The sequence below is a fragment of the Heptranchias perlo genome, chromosome 34 (genome assembly GCF_035084215.1).
Source record: "Heptranchias perlo isolate sHepPer1 chromosome 34, sHepPer1.hap1, whole genome shotgun sequence".
Lineage (NCBI taxonomy): Eukaryota > Metazoa > Chordata > Chondrichthyes > Hexanchiformes > Hexanchidae > Heptranchias > Heptranchias perlo.
In genome coordinates this window covers 5,013,928-5,031,895 of record NC_090358.1, presented here as the reverse complement: position 1 = coordinate 5,031,895, position 17,968 = coordinate 5,013,928, and positions in this window count along the sequence as shown.

The window sequence follows — 17,968 nt, the reverse complement described above, 5'->3', positions numbered from 1 at the left end:
ACTTAACTTGGTTGTAACATGCTTTGTCAGGTGAAAGATCAGGCAGTGATGTACCTACTAATGATACCTGACACCTTTGACTCTTGGAGTATGCCCTCAGGCACTGTCAGCCCTCAAATACTTTGCTCAAGTTCCCATTCTTCATGAGTGAATCTATACAGTGAGTTCCAGCTGGCTATTGTTGGTAAATATCCAGGCAGCAACTACACCGTTAAGCAGCCTTAAGGCCCACGGAGAGGCCAACTGAATCGTAAGTCTCTTGTACTCAGCCTATTTCTTATTTCTATGCAACCTTACGAAGGACCTGCTAAGATTGGAGAGGAGAGCGGGGAGAAATGAAGGGGAGAAGCATGGCAAAGAAAAGTTTAGAGTGTTTTTGTATTAGTGCTAGGTCTCTGGAGGAGCAGCAGTCAATGGACCTGTGACCTCCGAGTGGCACCCCCTTTGGTTTGTGTACCATTGTGCTGCCAATCCTTAATGGTGGGTTTTTGTTTTCTGCAACTCCAGATTCATGAAAAGTCTGGTCCTGGGTACTATAGGATCTGCAAAGCTCGGCCACTTTCTATAGGAGTGCAGTGTGGGTGGCGACAGTAGCACCCCAAGTGTAGACTCGTGTGTATAGAAAGAAAAAAAAAGAAACATTTGCATTTATATAGAGCCTTTCATGACCTCAGGACTTCCTAAAGCACTTTACAGCTAATGAAGTACTTTTTGAAGTGTAGTCACTGTTGTAATGTAGGAAAAGCATCAGCCAATTTGCACACAGCAAGGTCCCACAAACAGCAATGTGATAATGACCAGATCATCTGTTTTTTCAGTGATGTTGCTTGTGGAATAAATATTGGCCAGGTCACTGGGGAGAACCCCCCTGCTCTTCTTTGAAATAGTGCCGTGGGATGTTTTAGATCTACCTGAGAGGGCAGACAGGGCCTCGGTTTAACGTCTCATCCGAAAGATGGCACCTCCGACAGTGCAGCACTCCCTCAGTATGGCACTGAGAGTGTCAGAATAGATTTTGTGCTCAAGTCGCTGGAGAATCTGTGATTGGCCGGCTGCACATCACATGACCGACACTAGCTGTAACCTAATCGCTTGCATTAAATTGCTTTTAATCAAGTTGGTTGGGGGAGGGGGAAGAAATGGTGAGAAGGGGCAAGAGATAAAAGCAGGAGATGAAAGCATGCGATAGAGGCTTGCCTTGTTATGCTGTTCAAATGGTTCCAGGAACCACTCATTATAGGACTCTTCGATATAGCATGCATTGTTTGTGACTCTCTACTTAACAAAATAGACAGAACGGCCTATTGTCGCACACCCTATAGCTTTCATACAGTTTTCATACCACACTCTGAATGTGTGTTATGGGGAGGGATTGGTGTATGGTGGTGTACAGACTAGTTTCTGTGGTTCACTTAAACCAGAGTTTGGTTTACATATTTCCAGTGATGACAGTAATATGGAAACCATTTTGTGGCAAGGAGTCAAAAGATGTCACTTCCTATAGAACTTCAAATGGCTACATGCTGCTTTTCATGGACAGTGAAGGAGAGTTGCTTCTAATCTATTTAACTTTCTTGTTCGTTTGACTCAAAAACGTAACAAAAGGCAAAATAGCTTGGGGTCACTTTCCGATTTGGTGAACCCGCCGTGGAGTCTTGGTCATTGGGTGCACCTATTGGAAATTTGGGTGTGCACTGTCCATGACTTTCTGACCAAATAAGGAAAGAACCTGTATTGATATCGCGCCTTTCACAACCTCAGGACATCGAAAAGCGCTTTACAGCGTACTTTTGAAGTGTAGTCCCTGTTGTAATGTAGGAAACACTGCAGCCAATTTGCGCACAGCAAGATCCCACAAACAGCTTTGGGATGATGACCAGATGATATGTTTTTTTAGTGATATTGGTTGAGGGATAAATATTGGCCAGGACACCGGGCAGAACTGCCCTGCTCTTCTTCGAAATAGTGCCATGGGATCTTTTACGTCCACCTGAGAGGGCAGTCAGAGCCTGGATTTAACGTCTCATCTGAAAGACGGCACCTCTGACAGTGCAGCGCTCCCTCAGTATGGCCGGTGCCTTGCAACAGAGCCACGGTAAAGACGGTTTTCACAACATTGACTAAAATGCATAGCCTTGAAAATGGCCTTAGTGACACCGCTTTGAATGGTCTACCCACTCTCCCGCATTCAGCGGGAGTCTCATGCATGAGCTTGCGATCTAGTACCCCCCTTCCTGAGGATCGTGTCAGTAGTGGCCACCTTCCCTCCTGCTTTGTGTCACTATCCAATGAAAGAGAGAGAGGGAGAGACAAAGAGAGAGGCTTAGAGACAGAGAGTGAGTCAGATAGAGACAGACAGCGAGATAGAGAGACAGTGAGAAAGGAAGAGAGAGGCAGAGAGACAAACAGAGACAGAGAGAATCAGAGAGGGAGAGACAGAGAGAGACAGAGAGAGAGACAAAGAGAGACAGAGACAGAGAGTCAGAGAAAGACAGAGAGTGAGATAGAGAGACAGAAAGAGAGAAAGAGAGAGACAGATACAGAGAGAGTCAGAGAGGGAGAGACAGAGACAGAGACAAAGAGAGAGAGAGAGGCATAGAGAAAGAGACAGAGAGTTAGAGACAGAGAGCGAGATAGAGAGGGAAAGACAGAGAGAGAGAGACAGCGAGAGACAGAGAGAGTCAGAGACAGAGAGAATCAGAGAGGGAGACAGAGAGAGAGAGACAAAGAGAGAGATAGACACAGACGGACTCAGACAGGGAGAAACAGACAGACAGACAAAGAGAGAAAAAACACAGACCAGGCAGGTTGGTGAACGGTGAAAGAGAAATATATGTTTTAAAAAATGGGATAGAGGAAAAAGAACAGAGAAAAAAATGAGGGAAAGAGCAGGAGAGAACATTAACACCACTTGGTTGCCTCCTACAGCTCACGTTACGTGTACATATGTTTCTGGAGCGAGGTGAAGCCTGGGGTGTACAGGTTACATCTGAAAATCTCGCACTTAGCATCTACCTTTGAACTGGAAGACAGGAAGGAGACAGAAAACTTTAAACCCTCACCCTGCAATAAAGATTGCACAACCCGAATACAACCACTTGTTGTGACTCTCTTAGTTAAGTACATTGTTATGATGTGGAGATGCCGGTGATGGACTGGGGTTGACAATTGTAAACAATTTTACAACACCAAGTTATAGTCCAGCAATTTTATTTTAAATTCACAAGCTTTCGGAGATTTTCTCCTTCCTCAGGCAAATGTTTGCAAAGCATTGAAAAATATTATGCATTAATAGTGGTTGTAACAGAGGGCACAGATTTAAGATAATTGGCTAATTTTATTTACGCAGCGAGTTGTTATGATCTGGAATGCGCTGCCTGAAAGGGCGGTGGAAGCAGATTCAATAGTAACTTTCAAAGGGGAATTGGATAAATACTTGAAAAGGAAAAATTGCAGGGTTATGGGGAAAGAGCAGGGGGAGTGGGACTAATTGGATAGCTCTTTCAAAGAGCCAGCACAGGCAGGATGGGCTGAATGGCCTCCTTCTGTGCTGTATGATTCTATGATTCTACCTACAATGATTCCCATGGAGGCCTATAACTATAACAAACTAAATAGTTAATTTACTTGCATTCAGAAATGGCAATGAGAGTAACAATTCTAGTTAAACTGGAATATACTGTTGCAATTTAACACAAAGGAAAAATGCTCAGGCCACAGGTTCCCATCTTTAACAGACAGGCTGAGCGTTTTGCTGTGGGCTCATTCTTATGTGAGATGTCAAACATGTTAATTACAGTACCAGCGCTGTACGCTGTAAGCGACATCATTCCGTCAGATGACAGGCAGCCTTCACTGGGTTGCCAACTCTGGTTGGAGGTATTCCTGGAGCTTGCACCACATGACTTCCCAGCTCCAACTGCCCCCCCCCAGTCAAACAGCACTTTTTCCCCGTCTCTGATACTTTTATAACTAATGAACAAAAGCGTTCAAAGAAATTTTTTAAAACACACTTTTTTTTTTTAACCTCCTTATGAATTTTCTCCAGTGGTTTTTTTGCTCGCTGCAGGGTCCATTGAGATTGAGCTTCAATTCCTGGAGACTCCAGGGCAATCCTGGAGGGTTGGCAACCCCTAGCCTTCGCATGTCCCTTCCTTGAGTTCAGCCTTGCTGTTACCCCAGTGCTTTCCATTAGCTCAAACGGCCAGTGCGTGCTGTGTTGCAGCTGTTTGATGGAGGCACAAGTCACCCCAACTTAAGTCCCAGGAGGAGACTCCAGAGCTTCAGTTCTGCAAGCTGCTCAAACCCGACCGCTCCTCCTCAGCCTTCTGTGTCACTGGACTGTGGACTGACTTCTAATCTCTTGCACGTGGAATTAAGTAAAGTTAGGAGGGCACGGGCTGAAGCATAGCTGTCCAATTTGTAAATCAAAAAATAGACACTGTCGTTGGGAATTGATCTCAATACTCATATTCGCACGTGAACCGTAACGATTTGGGGTATTTATTGGCTCTGTGGGTAGCACTCTTGACTCTGAGTTGGAAAGTCGTGGGTTCAAGTCCCCCTCCAAAGACTTGAGCACAAAATCCAGGTTACCACTCCAGTGCCAGTACCGAGAGAGTGCTGCACTGTCGGAGGTGCCGTCTTTCGGATGAGACGTTAATCTGAGGCCCCATCTGTCCTCTCAGGTGGATGTAAAAGATCCCATGACACTATTCAAAGAAGAGCAGGGAAGTTCCCCCGGTGACCTGGCCAATATTTATCCCTCAACCAACTTCACTAAAACAGATTACCCTATCATTATCTCATTGCTGTTTGTGGGATCTTGCTGTGCGCAAATTGGCTGCGTTTCCTACAGTGACTACACTTCAAAACTATTTCATTGGGTGTAAAGCGCTTTGGGACGTACAGAGGTCATGAAAGGCACTATATAAATGCAAGTCTTTCTTTTTAAAGGTAAGACAAAAAGCAAAGTGCGCAAGTGTTTCTTGATCATTGTGTGTGCTTTAATTCCTCGGTTACTGCTTATTGGTTATCTGTTAAAATGGTGTGTAACATGGGTGAAAACGCCACCGAATCCAAATGTGTCGTCTTCAGGTGGAAACTGAGTATTAGCGAGTTATTTGATAGGCTGCGAGGGGACCAGGATGACAGGTGATGGCAGAATCTGACTGGGCCGCAATGCCACTGCTCCCCCCGACCTGACTGTTGAATGGCCCACCAGCGCTCACCGTCCTGGCTCCTACATGAAGGTAGTGAGAAGGTTGCCAGTGCTGGTGGTACCATATCCCGTTATGAGTCAATGCCTTCAAAGGACGAGGGGAGAAAAAACAGACCATTGTTGTTAAATGGCCAGGCAGCAACTGTAGCAACAACTTGCATTTATACAACAACCAGAACTTGCCTTTATACAGCACCTTTAACATAGTGAAACATCCCAAGGCACTTTACCAGGAGTGTAATAAGACATAGAAGGTGATATTAGGACAGGTGACCAAAAACTTGGTCAAAGAGGTAGGTTTTAAGGAGTGTCTTAAAGGAGGAGAGAAAGGTAGAGAGACGGAGAGGTTTAGGGAGGGAATTCCAGAGCTTAGGGCCCAGGCAGCTGAAGGCACGGCCGCCAATGGTGGAGCGAAGGAAGTTGGGGATGCGCAAGAGGCAAGAATTGGAGGAGTGCAGAGATCTCGGAGGGTCGTAGGGCTGGAGGGGTTTACAGAGATAGGGAGGGGCGAAGCCATGGAGGGACTTGACCACAAGGATGAGAGTTTTAAATTCGAGGTGTTGCTGGAACGGGAACCAATGTAGGTCAGCGAGCACTGTGGTGATGGGTGAATGGGACTTGGTGCAAGTTAGGATACGGGCAACAGAGTTTTGGACGAGCTCAAGCCTTTAACGTAGTAAAACATCCCAAAGCGTTTCACAGGAGTGTAATCAGACAAAAATTGACATCAAGGCAAACAGTAGGACAGGTGATCAACAGCTTGGTTGAATTTTAAAATTAAGACCTATGTGAACCAGGAGCCAATGTAAATCAGTGAGCACGGGGGTGATGGGTGAACGAGACTTGGCACGAGTTAGGATACGAGCAGCAGAGTTTTGGATGAGTTCTCTCAAGTTTACGGAGGGTGGAAGATGGGAGTAAAGCAGTCTGAATACCTACAGAGATGATGACTGAGTCACAAGTCTCTTGCATTCAGCTTATTTTATCATTTACATGCAATTTCATGAAGGGCGTGCTTAAGGTTGGCTGTAGCGAGCAATCCGCAGCCTTGATCCATGAGGTGTGACTGGTTTCAGATTGCCATTTCCAAGTGTGCAAACCTGCTTGAAAGTGTTGACAGAAATCTGTATTTCCCTCCTATTAGGTCCACCTTACACAGGCAGGCTGACAGATTGCTCAGAAACCTTGACTAAAGGAATGCAGATGAGGTTCATTACATTGAGACTGACTGCACACACAGACTGTGGAGCGGGAAGATTTGGGTTATTTTAGACGCTGTTTTCTCCGAGTGCTTCCTGTGTTTTCTTTGAGAGCCTCTCCGCCTAGGGTTGCCACCTGTGGTTGGACGTATTCCTGGAGGTTTCATCACATGACCTCCTGCCTCCAACTGCCCCACACAGTCGAACAGCTTTTTTTGTCCCCATCTTCAATATTTTTATAACCAATGAACGATAGGTGCAAAATAGATTCACATTGATGATACCAGAGCAGAGAGGTTTTGCTTATCAGGAAAGGCCGAGCAGGTTGGGGCTTTTTTCTTTAGAAAAGAGAAGGCTGAGGGAGTCACTAATAAATCCAATAGGGAATTCAGGAGAAACTTCTTTACCCAGAGAGTGGTTAGAATGTGGAACTCGCTACCACAAGGAGTAATTGAGGCGAATAGCGTAGATGCATTTAAGGGGAAGCTAAATAAACACACGAGGGAGAAAAGAATAGAAGAATATGTTGACAGGGTTAGATGAAGAGGGGTGGTGGGAGGCTGGTGTGGAGCATAAATGCCAGCATAGATAAGTTGGGCCAAATGGCCTGTTTCTGTGCTGTAGACTCTATGTAACTCTATGAAAGTGTTCAAAGAAAATAAAAAAACATCCATTTTTTAAATGTCCTTACGATTTTTCTCCCGAATTTCTCGCAGCAGTGTCCAGGAGCTTGATCTTTTATTCCTGAAGACTCCGGGGGCAATCCTGGAGGGTTGGCAACCCTATCTCCATCCCACACAGCATCCCTGCCTGAGAAACCAGGCTGAGCCCGGTCATCGGCCTTGAGCCTCTGCTGTTCTATTGGTGTCGGCTCGTACATGAACTAAACAGGCTCAAGGGCAATTGTGCATCTGATCTTCACCCTTTCCACCTAATGAAGTGCCTGGGCTCCCCTCACTGTCCCTCCCATGACGGCACAGAAGAAGTTGGAAAATTATCTGCCGGTTGTCAGCCTTTACCAAATTCAAGACTGGTTGACTGTGGCCAAATCATAAGAACATAAGAAATAGGTGCAGGAGTAGGCCATACGGCCCCTCGAGCCTGCTCTGCCATTTGATAAGATCATGGCTGATCTTCTACCTCAACTCCACTTTCCTGCCCTATCCCCATATCCCTTAGTGTCCAAAAATCTCAGTCTTGAATATACTCAATGACTCAACATCCACAGCCCTCTGGGGTAGAGAATTCCAAAGATTCACAACCGTTTGAGTGAGGAAGTTTTTCCTCATCTTGGTCCTAAATGGCCGACCCCTTATCCTGAGACTATGCCCCCTGGTTCTAGACTCTCCAGCCAGGGGAAACAGCCTCTCGTGATCTACCCTGTCAAGCCCTCTTAAATCCTTGCCAAAGCTAGTCTTTCAATGTCACAATTCAAAAAGGCCCCCAGAGAATAAGGTAAATTGCAACACCCAGACCCATGGACCCCCTCCACCCTCACTGTGACACCTCTCTGCTTTGGGTTGATCAGGGTATTCCATATCGGAGGTATTAGGGCACCAAAAGAAAGAACTAGTTGGAATTACATCGCACCTTACCACATCTCAAAGGCTTCACTTACCAGGAATTACTGTGAAGTGCAGTGACTGTTCCTTCACACAAGGGGGAGTGGAAATCTGGAACTCTAACCAGTGAGGCTGGGGGTCAATTGAAAATTTCAAAACTGAGACGGATAGATTTTTGTTGGGCAAAGGGATTAAGGGATATGAAACTAAGGCGAGTTGATGGAGTTGAGATACAGATCAGCCATGATCTATTTGAATGGCGGAACAGGCTCGAAGGGCTGAATGGCCTACTCCTGTTCCTATGTTGTTATGTAGACTGGCCACAGCCACGATTTTCAAACAGCATGATCCCACAAGCAGCAACAAAGTGACGGACTAGTGGATTGATTCATTTTTTGGTTGAGGGAGTGATATCGGCCAGCCCACTCCGAGAACTCGCCATTCTTCCTTGAATAATGCCATGGGATCTTTAAAGTCCAATTGAACCATTGGAACAGGCAGACGGGGCCTTGGTTTAATGTCTTATCTCAATGGGCGTGGCGCAGTCAAATTTCTAGGCCAGTATCTTAAACACCAAAGTGAATACATTTTTGAGGGTTTTTTTGGGCACGGAGCTCTCTTTGAGTGTGGTACAGTGATAAAATGCCCTATCCAGTTGCTGTGGAATAATCTATCATTGTTCTTTTACTTTGTAATGGAGAAGGGTTTTTTCAGAGTGCTCCTTGTAGCCTTGGCGTTGTGCCATCTCTCTTTGTGTTCACTTTGTAAACAAGCCTTCTGTTAAAGATAGAATCCCCCTCACAGTGCCCCATTCTAAGCTTTCAAAGGCAGAAGTAGCCACAGATAGCCTGTATCCTCTCAGGATCTGAAGCAAACTTGTACAAGTGCCCATGCCAACCCGTGCCCATCACATGCAACCAAGGGCCCTTAAGAAAAAACAATTGTGTATGTTGACATCATGAATGCCCCAGTAGACATATGACCTTGTTTTGATCCCCCCACCAAAACTCAACTACCGCAGAGCAGTTATCTGTGAAAAGTGGTCTCTGATTAAGGTGCTGGAGTACCCCATACACTACCATGTTGAGTAATATCTGTAGACCTGCCCAGGGCTGGTTTGTAATGCACTTCTTGTCTTATCATTTGCTTACATTTTACATTCTCCAGATCCTGAATATATGCATAAATGTTATTTGTATGTGTCCTTTACTCATTTAATTGAGGTGGTTAATGGAGTCACAAACCATGGTTCCACACTATAACCTTGGTCACTAGAGGAACAATCAGAAAATGACATTTAGAACATGGAACATACAATGGAGATACTGCATTCAGTTCTGAGCACCGCACCTCAGGAAGGATATATTGGCCTTGGAGGGGGTGCAGCGCAGATTCACCAGAAAGATACTGTAGCTAAAAGGTTTGTATTCCCTTAAATATAGGAGTGATCTAATTGAGGCCTTTAAGATGATTAAAGGATTTGAGGGTCGATGGAGAGAAACTATTTCCTCTGGTGGGAGAGTCCAGAACAAAGGGGCATAATCTTAAAATTAGAGCCAGGCCATTCAGGGATGATGTCAGAAAGCACTTCTTCACACAAAGGGGAGTGGAAATCTGGAACTCTCTCCCCCAAAAAGCTGTTGGAACTGGGGGGGGGGGGGGGGGGAGTGGGGTCAATTGAAAATTTCAAAACTGAGATTGATAGATTTTTGCTAGGCAAAGGGTATTAAGGGTTACGGGACCAAGGCGGGTCGATAGAGTTAAGATACAGATCAGCCATGATCTAATTGAATGGTGGAACAGGCTCGAGGGGCTGAATGGCCTAGTCCTGTTCCTATGTTCTCTTAATAGTTGGTGAGTGAATTCACTTCCTGGAATGGTACTGAGTTGTACAGTCCAGGAAGGTCTTACGTTCAGAGCAGGAAGTGATAATCTCCCGCCTGTAACTCCACGTTACCAGTTGCGTAATGCACTGTTTTTTTTCCTCCATTTTGGTATTTAATTTAGTTATTGCCACAATGGACACACCGCCTCATGGTTGCTGGCAAGGGCATGTGGCCTGCTGCCAGCATCTGTCACTAGAATGGTGACCAGCACCCACTTTTTTCAAGAGAAAGGGAGAAATAAGAGAATCAGATGAACTTTTAATGAAAAGAATATTTGCAACATAGTCATTGGATGGATGCAGGGTTACCATATTTTACCAAGTACAAAATCAGACGGGTGCAGAATGGGATGGGGCAGGGGGTGGGATCAAGGCTTATGATCTTACGACTGTAAGGTACCTTCTTTTGCATATAGACGGGTGTGACAGACAAAATGTGTGTTGGGTATATCTCCTGCGGCATTGCTCATGGTGAAGCAGAGGATACACTATTTTATAACAATGGGGGTGTTGTGTCACATAGCACCACGGTGTAAAATTAGGGCCATTGATTTTTGTAGCCCTTTCCTTGCTTATGATTGGTATGTTCTCCACCTCTTTAATTATGTTTTACTGTTGTTTTACTTTGAACCAATCATCAAATTGTGATGGCTTAAGTGTGACATGAAGTAAGTATGACACTTACAGGAAATGTGCAAGGCTTTTACTATATTATAATATTATATAGTATTAAAGACTTCAACAAGGATGTTGTGTGCAAAGTATCTGAGTTTTCAGACAATTACAAATAATGGAGTCAGAGCAACAGTGAGTAACAATGGAACGAGGCTCAGAAATATTTAGATTTTCCACATAACTGGTCCAATATGTGGCAAATGCAGTTCAATGTGGGAAAACAAAAATAATTAGCATAGGGAATGTGATAAATGTAACAACGGGTACAGTGTCCTGATCAAGAAAGAGACCTAGAGGTTAATGGCGAATGGATATGTAGCATTGACCCATCTCATCACAGTTTGTTTCAACTTGTCCCAATTTCCTAAGGAACAGGTCCAGAAATGACCTTCTCCATCCATTGGACTGAATGAGCTCAAATGGCAAAGACCTCAGGCTTTACCTCTGATATCTTTCAATAGTCCTTTCTAACATCCTTCACTTCAGTGCCTCCCTGGGTAGCTAAGCCCCATGTACCACTCTCTGCATGGCGAGGTAATAGGGTAATTCATGATCCCGAGCTTCCAGCAGGGACTCGTTCTCACAAGTAACACAAGGCGGGAATAGTGCTACATCTTTGTGGCCCGGAATCTCCGACCTGTGCTCTCGTGCTGCAGCTCCTCACTGGGAGCGGGGGAGTGGGCGATTACTCCTTATATCTTAACTGTGTATTCACCTTTTCTTGCCTAAGTTTGATTCCAAGTCCCTTTGTCCCAGAGCTTGTCATATTATTGAACATCTCTTGAAGATCCAGGGAACTATACTTATTGATTCCTGTTTTGCCAGGAAATGCCCCCAAAAGCCTCCAGGCGTATTCCAAGGTTATAAAAAAAATTAGGAATTGTTCAACAATTAAATGAAACAATTACAGGCAGGAGGGGGAAATGGAACTTTAAATAGAGCAAAAAATACTATAGTTTCATATGAAAGGCTCTATTAATGTATCCTGGTCAAGTAAACACAGAAAATAATGAACAATATTATCCTTGACCTTTACTTAAATTATCTTAAAGATTCAAGGTAATCAGTTCCTGAGGATACAGATATATTCAAACAAATATACTGTGATATCCTGGTTTCTGACTATTTAAGTAACAAACCTGTTACAAACTTAGTTAACTTTGAATGCACACTTCTCCCAATGGCCTAGTGAGTTAATCCCAGTTGATTGAGTTGTGATATTCATGCAAAACAGGAAAATCCCAGTTACAATCCCAGTCTGCACTGAGTTAACTGATCTCAGCCGGGCTGGCTATAAGGGGCTTCAATTGGCCTCAGTAACAGAAGAACAAAAGAGGGGAAAGAAATCAGCCACGATTCCTGGTTCTGATTGGTATCCAATCACCCTTTCTGGAAAATGTGCAGGTGTGAACATCAGGTGAGGAGAGGGTCAGACTTGATTGTTATATGCCCTCAGCCCAAAAACTTTGCTAACATTTACTTACCAGGCTCACATCACTAAGGATCTGGGCGTCGCTGGCAAGGCCAACATTTATTGCCCATCCCTAGTTGCCCCTTGAGAGGATGGTGGTGGGCCTTCTTCTTGAACCGCAGTCCGTGTGGTGAAGGTGCTCCCACAGTGCCGTTAGGTGAGGAGTTCCAGGATTTTCACCAAGTGTCAATGAAGGAACGGCCGATATACGTCCAAGTCAGGATGGTGTGTGGCTTGGAGGGGAACTTACCCCAACATGAGCCAGCACCCTCAGGAGAGGTGGGGGGGGGGAGAATAAAAGAGGTGAAAATTGGAAACAAAATAGAGATCTGAATGTAATGTGCACTTTTCCTTCAAATATCCAGAGAGCTTTTTAAAAAGATCACCTTCTCAAGGGCAACTAGGGATGGGCTATAAATACCAGCCTTGCCAGCAACACCCACATCGATTTACAAACAAGCTACTCGCAGGTGGTCATTCTGAATGAGCATGGAAACTAAGTGTTGGCAAGGACGCATAGCAGCCAAGTCTGACCCTGTCCTTAACACTTGTTAACCAGTAGGCTGAACAGCACAATAACTAACCCTGCTTAGGAGAATTAGTTAACAGAGAAATCAAAATGTTGCTGAAGTGTTCTAACTAAAGAGAGATTAAGAAGGATGCCTCTTTGATTTCTGGGACCTGAGAAGCTGAAAGTCTCCTTTCTCTGCCAGCATTAATGGTCCTACATTGGGGTTGGGCAGTTTCAACCCAGTTTTTTTTTAAGACCCACAGAGTGGCTAGTGTTGGATATGGAGAACGGGTGGCTCAGTGGATAGCATTCTTGCCTCTGAGTCAGAAGGTTGTGGGTTCAAGCCCTGCTCCAGATATTTGAAGCCCCTAACCTAGGTTGACAAGGGAGTGCTGCGCTGTCGGAGATGCTGTCTTTTGGATGAGTTATTAAACCGTGGGCCTCGTCTGCCCTCTCAGGTGGACATAAAAAAAAATCCCACGGCACTATTTTGAAGAAGAGCAGGGGAGTTCTCCCTTGTGTCCTTGTCCTTGTCAATATTTATCCCTCAACGAATGCCTAGAAAACAGATTATCTGGTCACATTGCTATTTGTGGGAGCTTGCTGTGCGCAAATTGGCTACCACACTTCCTACATTAGAACAGTGTAATGTTCAAACCGTACTTTATTGGCTGTAAAGCGCTTTCGGATGTCCTGAGGTCATGAAAGGCGCTATATAAATGCAAGTCTTTCTTTGAGATTGGGGCTGAGGTACATTGTTGAAGTGGAGGAATCTTTACTGTACGTATATACCTGACCTTTGCATGCTTGATGAAGCAGTGCAGAAGGGGTCTTTACTCTCCATCTAAGCATATTATACCTGCAAGTGCTTGATTCTGACACTGGGCCAGAAATTGAAGCATTCGACGAGCATCAAAATCCTCAACAAAGAAAGGAGGTCGCTGGTGAATCGGAAGTGAAGGTAAATGACTCTCAGCATGGGATGGGAGCTACAGAGAGCTGAGGCAGTTGTTTTCAAGCCTCTATCCCTTCCACAGGCAGTATTAACTTGGCTGGAGCTGTGCTTGGTGCCTTTGTTTACTAGATGGGAAACAAGAGCCCCTTGATTTTCAAAGCTTCACAAATCATAACAGTAGTATTGCATGCACTTACAATGTCCGCAGACTGCCAGTGAGTTTACCATACCGACTGTAGTCGTTCGATAATAAATATCTAGCCTCGAATAAACTAGCCACAAAAAAGCACACATCCTTTCTTTTAATAGATAGTTTCGGAAAGCGCTCTCACATACAGCTCCTTAGACATCTGCTAAACAATCAGGCATTTTTAAACTTTGAATGTAAACTCCTAACTTGGATACACTGTTCCAGCTGCAGTGGCTTCAAAACATTCTTTAGTGGGAATCATTAACAGTTGACAAACACAGTTAAGAAAAGAGTTGGATTTCCCTCTAAAGGTTTTCAACATCTGGCCTGTGCCGTGCTTTTGAGGCTCCTTGACGGCTGTCCATAATTTACAATCCAATTAGATCAGCTACTTTACAGTCCCTCTGTCATTACTTAGAACTGGGTACTCAGTCTTACCTTATTTCCTCTGTAATTGCTTGAAGCTCAGAATCGATAAGCTCTGGAAACTATTCTGACAGATAGCTGATTTCAGAGAATCAGAGTATGATACAGCTCAGAGGGAGGCCATTTGGCCCATTGTGCCTGTGCTGGCTCTTTGAAAGAGTTACATCAAGTTACATCGAAACTACACCACAGAAACAGGCCATTTGGCCCAACTGATCTATGCTGGCATTTATGCTCCGCACGAGCCTCCTCCCTCCCTACTTCATCTCACCCTATTAGCATGCCCTTCTATTCCTTTCTCCCTCATGTGCTTATCTAGATCGAAGAGCAGTCCCACTGCACTCTCTCCATAGCCCTGAAAATTTTTCCCCTTCAAGTATTTATCCAATTCCCTTTTGAAAGTTATTATTGAATCTGCTTCCACCGCCCTTTCAGGCAGCGCATTCCAGATCGTAACAACTCGCTGCGTAAAAAAATTCTCCTGATCTCCCCTCTGGTTTTTGTCAATTACCTTCAATCCGTGTCCTTTGGTTACTGACCCATCTTTGGTTTGATTCTTTATCTTTTTTTAAAAGGTAGATTAGGGATGCAGTTTTCGATTCATTTTCATTATTAGATCAAATAATTAGCCCTTCTTGACTTGTTTATTCTTTTTTTAAGTGTAAAACGTAGAATGTTACAGTACAGAAACAGGCCATTCGGCCCATCAATTCTGCGCCATTCTATGACGTTAACTTTTGCTCCTGTAGAGGGTCCTTGCATTTTAAAAAATTTGTTCATGGGATGTGGGCATCGCTGGCAAGGCCAGCATTTATTGCCCATCACTAATTGCCCTTGAGAAGGTGGTGGTGAGCCGCCTTCTTGAACCGCTGCAGTCCATGTGGTGAAGGTTCTCCCACAGTGCTGTTAGGAAGGGAATTCCAGGATTTTGACCCAGCGACGATGAATGAACGGTGATATATTTCCAAGTCAGGATAGTGTGTGACTTGGAGGGGAACGTGCAGGTGGTGGTGTTCCCATGCGCCCTTGTCCTTCTCGGTGGTAGAGGTCGCGGGTCTGGGAGGTGCTGTGGAAGAAGCCTTGGCGAGTTGCTGCAGTGCACCTTGTAGATGGTACACACTGCAGCCACTGTGCGCCGGTGGTGAAGGGAGTGAATGTTTAGGGTGGTGGATGGGGTGCCAATCAAGCGGGCTGCTTTGTCCTGGATGGTGTTGAGCTTCTTGAGTGTTGTTGGAGCTGCACTCATCCAGGCAAGTGGAGAGTATTCCATCACACTCCTGACTTGTGCCTTGTAGATGGTGGAAAAGCTTTGGGGAGTCAGGAGGTGAATCACTCGCTCGCCTCGGCTCACCTGGCACCTCACATAAGAAACATAAGAAATAGGAGCAGGAGTAGGCCATACAGCCCCTCGAGCCTGCTGTGCCATTCAATAAGATCATGGCTGATCTTCGATCTCAAATCCACTTTCCCGCCCGATCCCCAACTCCCTTGATTCCCCTAGAGTCCAAGAATCCATCTTTCTCAGCCTTGAATATGCTCAACGACTCAGCATCCACAGCCCTCTGGGGTCGAGAATTCCAAAGCTAAATTCCAAAGATCACCCACAGGAGGCACTCATCACGTGTAAACTCTGGACAATAAAGTAAAAAAGACAGAAAGACTTGCATTTCTATAGCGCCTTTCACGACCACAGGATGTCCCAAAGCGCTTTACAGTCAATGAGGTATTTTTGAAGTGTAGTCACTGTTGTAATGTAGGAAACGTGGCAGCCAATTTGCGCACAGCAAGGTCCCACAAACAGCAATGTGATAATGCCCAGATAATCTGTTTTGTTTAGGTGTTGGTTGAGGGATAAATATTAGTCAGGAGATCAGGAAGAACTCTTCTTTGACTTAATTCTATCAGATCTTTTATGTCCACCTAAGAAGGCAGACGGGGCCTCAGTTTAACATTTCATCTGAAAGATGGCACCTCTGACAGTGCAGCACTCCCTCAGTACTGCACTGGGAGTGTCAGCCTAGATTTTATGCTCAAGTCTCTGGAGTGGGACAAGAACCCATGACCTTCTGACTGAGAGGTGAGAATGCTACCCACTGCACCACGGTCGACACTAACAGCAGGGTAGGTTTTTCACTATCGGGCGGCCGACCCGCGGGTAGCCCGATAGTGCCGGCGGGACCAGGCCTCACTATCGGGCGGCTGACGGACAGCGGGCGCCAAATGCGCACCCAATGCACCTCACCAGCTCCAGGCCCGTGCAGTATCGGGCGGCCCTGAGGCTGACCCAGCGCCAGGAAGGTAGGTCGGGAGGAAGGGCGGAGCTCGGGGGGGGGCAGCCGCCCAGATTATTCTCGTAGCGACTGGAGGACCTCCTGATCCCACAGAAATAATCTTCAACTTAACGTTTTGCGTCCTCATCGTCCCAGTAAAACCGGGCGGAGCGCACATGACGCATGCTCGGCCCAGTTGTCTCCGAAAACGACAATCAAACGTCATATTGACAGGACATACTGCCTGAAATAGGCCACACTTCTAGCTGACCAGCGGTAGGCCTCTTTCAGGATGGCGTCATCCTGATTTTCAGGGTGCTTTCACCCCATTTCCGCCCGGTGAAGCCAATAGGAATCTCCTCTAATGAGTGCTGGCAGATTGTTTATTCATGGATAACATCCCAATCAACAAGAACTTACATTAATATTAATACATTACATTAATATAGCGCCTTCAATGTAATAAAACGTCCCAAGGCGCTTCACAGGAGTGTAATCAAACAAAATTTGACACTGAGCCACATAAGGAGATATTAGGAAGGGTGGTCACAGAGGTAGGTTTGCTGTGAGCAATCTGGAGAAAAATCATCGGGACGTTAAAAAAAATATTGTTTTTAAAAACGTTTTCTTTGAACACTTTTGCTTATTAGTTATAAAAAAACACTGGAGATGGGAAAAGGGGCTGTTTGACCGAAGTTGAGAATCATCCAATCGAGTCATGAAGAGTCTGTTTGCTTCTCAATTGTCCGCAAGAAGGCGGGGCACCGTGAGGACGGACGTGTTGGTCGCCCAATGGCGGGAGTGTGACAGTGGGAGATGGGAGGTCATGTGATGAAACCTCCAGAAATACGCCCAAGCAGAGTTGGCAACTCCACTGATAGCCAATGCTGATAATGGTGGGCAGGAAGGATTTAAAATTTCAAGGGTCCCCAACAGCAGTCCATTTGATCACTGGGCGATTGGCTGCACTCCTGCACCTCACAAAGTTATTAAAGTTGGGCCTCCTCTTCAGCAGTCCCAATGCCCCCGGAAGTTGCAACAACCATTCTCCCCCCCTCCCCTCCCTTTAGGCAGGCTCCTTGGCAAAGGTGGGAATCCCACTGGACTTCCAATGAGGCCGGCATAGGAAAATCAACAAGGCCAGTGGCAGGGACGTCAGGCCGGTTCAGAAACTGCCACACCAACTTCATGTTGGCTTTCCACCAAAACACAAAATATCCACCCAGAAGGTTGACAGGAACCTTCTATTGGGGTAGAGAGAAACTATTTCCTCTGGTGGGGGGAGTCCAGAACAAGGTGGGGGAGGGTGGGTGTACCCTTAAAATTAGAGCTCGGCCATTCAGGGGTGATGTCAGGAAGCACTTCTTCACACAAAGGGTAGTGGAAATCTGGAATTCTCTCCCATAAAAAGCTGTTGAGGCTGGGGGTCAATTGAAAATGTCAAAACCGAGATTGATAATTTTTTGTTAGGCGAGGGTATTAAGGGTAATGGAACCAAGGTGGGTAGATGGAGTTAAGATACAGATCAGCCCTGATCTAATTGAATAGCGGAACAAGCTTGAGGGGCTGAATGTCCTCTTCCTGTTCCTATGTTCCTAAACCT